Source organism: Leptonychotes weddellii, chromosome 4, assembly GCF_054177405.1.
Source record: "Leptonychotes weddellii isolate Sample4059 chromosome 4, ASM5417740v2, whole genome shotgun sequence".
Classification (NCBI taxonomy): Eukaryota; Metazoa; Chordata; class Mammalia; order Carnivora; family Phocidae; genus Leptonychotes; species Leptonychotes weddellii.
In genome coordinates, this window is record NC_138372.1 from 155,650,030 (window position 1) to 155,656,021 (window position 5,992).

The following is a 5,992-nucleotide window of genomic DNA, read 5'->3' on the forward strand; positions in this document are numbered from 1 at the left end:
GGAAAGTTATTCAAGAAAAAATAAATACTACTTCAATGAATATTGAGTTCTGACCCTGTGCTAGACATCAGGGATACAGAGGTGAGTATAAGATCATCTGTCCCCACAAATAACTCACCGAATAGAGGAGGCACAAAGGCAACATACTCACCTGAAAGTCACAGAATATCGCCCAAAATGTGACATAGGCAACAGGGGATTATTACTATATTTCACATATCAAAAAGGGTGAGGGAGAAAGCTCCTAATGTGGTTCAGCAGATCTGGGATGGAAGGGTTTTGCTTCACTCTCTCTCTGATTCTCTTGGCTTTCCCCTCATATTTGCAAGATGGTTGCTACAGCTCCAAACACCACTTCTCACAGAACTACATTCAACGGCACAAATGGAAAGGCAGGGTGTTCTCTCCATTACTCCTTTGTTGTCATGGAGGAAAATCTTCCCAAGAATCCCTTAGTGGATTTCCTATCCAACCCTTTGAGCAGGAATGGATCACATCCCAGACCTTAGCTGCAAGGCAGGCTAGGAAAGAAAATGTCAGGTTTTCTCAGCCTTTGTAGGGAGAGGCAGATTCTGCCAGCAAGTAAACAGAAGGAACCACTGTGAGTGAGAAATCAACAGGGTCTGACAGGCATAATGACAAGGAGGTGTAAGGCCAACTATGAGAGCATGGAGGAAGCACATCAGTCCCACCAAGAGGAGAATCCCTGGAGCTGATAACATCTCAGGTGAATATTAAAGAATAAATAGGATTTCGTGAGATGAAAATGAAGATAATGGTAAAAAGGATGGGTGGACGAGGTTCCAGGTAAAGGAATGACATAAGCAAAAGCACGGAATGGTGAAAGAGGAAGATGTCTGCACCAATTTAGTAATACTAGAGCATCTAGCAACAAGAAATGAGCCTCAGCACCTGTCACAGGCCTGTGCTAAAGGCCTCCTAGGCTGTGTGCGGGAGCTTGAACCTGCAATATAGGCCAGAAATTGCAGGTTCCAGAGCCAAGAGGCCAAACCCAACCTCCAGACGTGTTCCGTTTGGCAAGCACACAGTGTTTGCATTCTGAATGTAATGGCTGGAGGCAAGGCACTTCTCTCCCACTGAACCCTTTTCTATTGTCTTCCACCTGGCCTCCTTCCTTCATTTACATTGCCTCCCTGTTCCCTTAAGACTTTTGAGCTTGCCTCCCCTGAGTAGGTAGGCTCTGGGGAGCCATCAAAGGATCTTACACTGGGAAATGGTACTGTCATTTCTACATCTTATATTAACCCCTCTGAACTCAACGGGGAAGTTGAAGTTACGAGAACCAGACTGGAGATAAGAAGACTGTAGAAGGTATATTTTTCAGGACTCTTGGTTGCAAGTGTCAAAAAGACAACTCAAACCAGTGTAAATTATTAAAAAGGATATATTCATTCACACAACTTTTTTTTTTAAAGGAAGCTCTACGTCCAACTTGGGGCTTGAACTTATGACACCAAGATCAAGAGTCCTATACTCTATCCACTGAGCCAGCCAGGTGCCCCCAAGTTAAAAAAAAATTAATTAATTAAAGTAAGTAAATAAATAGAAGAAAATCAAATTTAATAGGTGTACAGAAAGGGAATCCACACCGACAAGGAATTCCAAAGACATTGAGGCAATATGAAACTTGTAAGAGCTAAGGAAAAAGGTAGAGGCCTGAGGACACAAAGGGAGAAAACTCATTAGCAAGAAGGTAAAAGGAGATGTTTGAAAAAACAAGATTGTTCTATCATGCAGATGAGTTCCTCTGATAAAGGAGGGGGGGTGGGCTACTTTAATACTTGTCTTCCTGTTGCAGGCTCTCCTTTCCAGTGTAAATTTAGGCGGTTATAGAGGAGGCAGAGCACCTCTCTTGATTCTGCTGGATTTTTATTACTTTTAACCCAAAATAATCATGCCAAAGCGGCACATTTGGGGGCAACCTGCCCTGGGCCCCTACAGAACTAGGCCACTGTCTGGAACTTCCCTAGAAGTTCTCCATATTAAAATTTGAGCTGGTAAATTGTTCCACCTCATTGAGCCAGGCTTAGTCCTGACCACAGGTCAGTTCAGTTAAACTCATTTCAGGAGGTGATGATACAGATGTGTTTTCAAAGGTAAGCCTATGGTTCAAGAAATCAGGGATTAAACAGGAGGCATTTCTATGGAAACAAAAGGAAAAAAATTGCTAATGATTAGGTCATAATATAAATCAGCTTTAGAGTCGTGACAATAGCCAGTGGAGAAGATTTCTAGATGTCAAGCCCAAAGCATCTTCAGATACAATGAGAACAGACATGACAGTCAATAGATTTTCCTGGTTTGTGGGTCAAATGTCTCGAGATCATTGAAGACCCCACACAACAGCAGGCATGAGACTGTCTACACATGAGCTGGTGTGGTGATTTCTCTGAAGTTTACATCAAGTTTTTCATATTCAGTTTGCTGGGCAAAGGACAGTTTTGTTCTCAAATGAATCCAACTCAGAGGCGGGATAAAAATAAGACATGTTAGTTTGGAGAGTGGTCATCAGGCACTAGAAGAAATCAGGATCTGGTCTAGTTTATAATAAACACTATTCGAATCTAGTATTTACTCGGTATGTTATCAAAACATTTTTTTCCTTCTATAATCACCCTCATTTGTACCAAAGATAGCCAAATTTACATGTCTTTGCAAAATAAGTCTAGTTTTTAACAGCTTGGCCTACATATTTACATAAGCACAGCAAGAATAGTGATTGACCATATAGGATCCTTTACTTTTTTTTTAAGATTTTATTTACTGGGGCACCTGGGTGGCTAAGTAGGTTGAGCATCCTACTCTTGATTTCAGCTCAGGTCATGATCTTAGGGTCATGAGATTGAGCTCCACACAGGGCTCCATGCTGGGTACAGAGTCTGCTTGAGATTCTCACTCTCTCCCTCTGCCTCTGCCCTTACCCCTGTGCTCTCTCCCTCTCTAAAATAAATAAATAAAATCTTTTTTAAAAAAAGAATTGATTGATTGATTAATTGATTGATTTGAGAGAGAGAGCATGCAAATAAGTGAGCTGGGGGAGAGGCAGACAGAGAGAATCTCAAGCAGACTCTACACTGGGTGCAGAGCCCGACGAGGGGCTCATTCTCAAGACACTAAGATCATGACCTGAGCCAAAATCAAGAGTTGGACGTTAAACCAACTGAGCCACCCAGGTGCCCCTGGCCATATAAGTTCCTTTAAATCTATTTTGCTACAACTTTTCGTAAAGAATTTTTAGATTGAAGTTTTTTCCTAAGATTTATTTATTTATTTTAGAGACACAATGAGAGAGGGAGAGTGCACGAGAGAGAGAGAGAGAGAGAGAGAGAGAATCCTGAAGCAGACTCCCTGCTGAGTGCAGAACCAGATGTGGAACTTAATCCCCGGACTCTGAGATCATTATCTGAACTGAAATCAAGAGTCAGTCACTTAACTGACTAAGCCCCAGGCACCCCTAGATTGAACCTTTAATAGCCTCTCAAGGCCAGAAGCCCAACTAAAACTTGTACCAAATACTTGCCAGACTTTGCCTGCAACCTATAGATTTGGGTGAATTCCTCTCTTCTCTAGCTCTCCAACATATCCTGAGGTTCCTGCATCTGCCAGGAAGTAACCTTCTTTACATACCTGGTAAGGTTGCTAGAAACTGTAAGCAAGGTATCAGGCCAACATCTCCATAAAGTCAAGCTTAGTTCCTTAAATCTGTCTGGTCATATCTGAGTCTATACAGGTCTCAAATAGAACATTCCAGTCAAAGCCTTGATAATATAACCAGTGTTTCCAATGGTGCCCTGTTATAAGGAGAACAGATTCTTATTGAACTTATTAAATAAATATATTGCCATAAAAATATAAGAATACTAAATATATATATACTCACTGAGTTTTTTAATTCTAGAAGGTTCAAGTAGAAAGAAAGGATAAATATTTCAATTCTGCTTATAATGATATAATTTATCAAATCACTATAGGTCAGTTAGCTCAAGAGAAAAGATTTACTTAGATCTGGAAAAAGACATTTTAAAAAGCCAGCAATGTTTTAAACAAAAAGTCATAAAAATTACTATTCTCCTCTTGAGTTTATTCAGTCCATGTTATTAATTGTTGTTGTTTTGCTTGAATCCAGTTCTCCCATTAGTTTTGGAAATTCTTACCAACTTCAGTTTTATGATCTTAAGGTTATCAGAAAACTTCACTCAAGAGGTTTTTTGCTATGAGTCTCACTGAAGAAGAAACACATTTTTTTTTTTAAGATTTTATTTATTTATTTGAGACAGAGAGAATGAGAGACAGAGAGCACATGAGAGGCAGGGGGGTAAGAGGGAGAAGCAGGCTCCCCGCCAAGCAGGGAGCCCGATGCGGCACTCGATCCCGGGACTCCAGGATCATGACCTGAGCCGAAGGCAGTCGCCCAACCAACTGAGCCACCCAGGCGCCCAGAAGAAACACATTTTTAATAGTATCGGTGTAAACCCTAATGCAAAGGACAAGACTTAAAAATGGACATGGTTAAATATTTTATTAGAGTTCATTATGATGCAATTGGCAAGGAAATTTGGCTATTTCTGTGGTAGACAACACTCAAGATAATAACAAATCAGGATATCAGATTCCTAGGAATTTTATACATTTTTTAGAACATTTGTTTTAATTGTATATGTACACAAATATAACCTTAACAAGGTTTAGTATCACTTATTTGACAATGTTTCTTATTTAATTTAGTGTACCAAATAAGTCTAATTGTTCATAAAATCTTTGAGATGTTCCAGGAGCTCTCTGGTACATCTCAGTTAGACTGCAGTCAAAAGATTTTATTTTATAGAGAAGGAAGGAAAACTTCCAAATTCATTTTATGAGGCCAGCATTACCCTGATACCAAAACCAGATAAAGGCATCATAAAAAAAGAGAACTACAGGTCAATAAATCTGATGAATACAGATGCAAAAAGTGTCAATAAAATACTAGCAAACCGAATCCAACAGTACATTAAAAAAAAAAAATCATTCACTACAATCAAGTGGGATTTATTCCTGGGTTTCAAGGGTGGTTCCAATATTCACAAATCAATCAACATGATACATCACATTAATAAAAGAAAGGACAAGAACCATATGATCATTTCGATAGATGCAGAAAAATCATTTGACAAAGTACAACATCCATTCATGATAAAAACTATCAACAAAATAGGCCCAGAGGGAACATACCTCAACATCATCAAGGCCATATATGAAAAACCCACAGCTAACATCATTCTAAATGGGGAAAAACTGAGAGCTTTACTTCTATGGTCAAGAATAAGCAGGGATGTCCACTTTAACCACTGCTCAATATAGTACTGGAAGTCCTTGCCACAGCAATCAGACAACAAAAAGAAGTAAAAGGCATCCAAATTGGCAAGGAAGAAGTCAAACTTTCACTATTTGCAGATGACATGATACTATACATAGAAAACACAAAAGACTCTACCAAAAACCCTAGAACTGATAAACAAGTTCAGTAAATTTGCAGGATCCAAAATCAACATACAGAAATCAGTTGCATTTCTATATACCAACAAGACAGAAGAAAGAGAAATTAAGGAGTCGATCCCATTTACAACTGCACCCAAAACCGTAAGATTACTAGGAATAAATCTAACCAAAGAGGCAAAGAATCTGTACTCAGAAAACTATAAAATACTCATGAAAGAAATTGAGGAAGACACAAAGAAGTGGAAAAACGTGCCATGCTCATGGATTAGAAGACCAAATATTGTGAAAATGTCAATGCTACCTACAGCAATCTACACATTTAATGCAATCCCTATCAAAATACCATCCACTTTTTTCAAAGAAATGGAACAAATAATCCTAAAATTATTTAGAAAAGACCCCGAATAGCCAGAGGAATGTTGAAAAAGAAAAGCAAAGCTGGCGGCATCACAATTCTGGACTTCCAGCTCTATTACAAAGCTGTCATCATCAA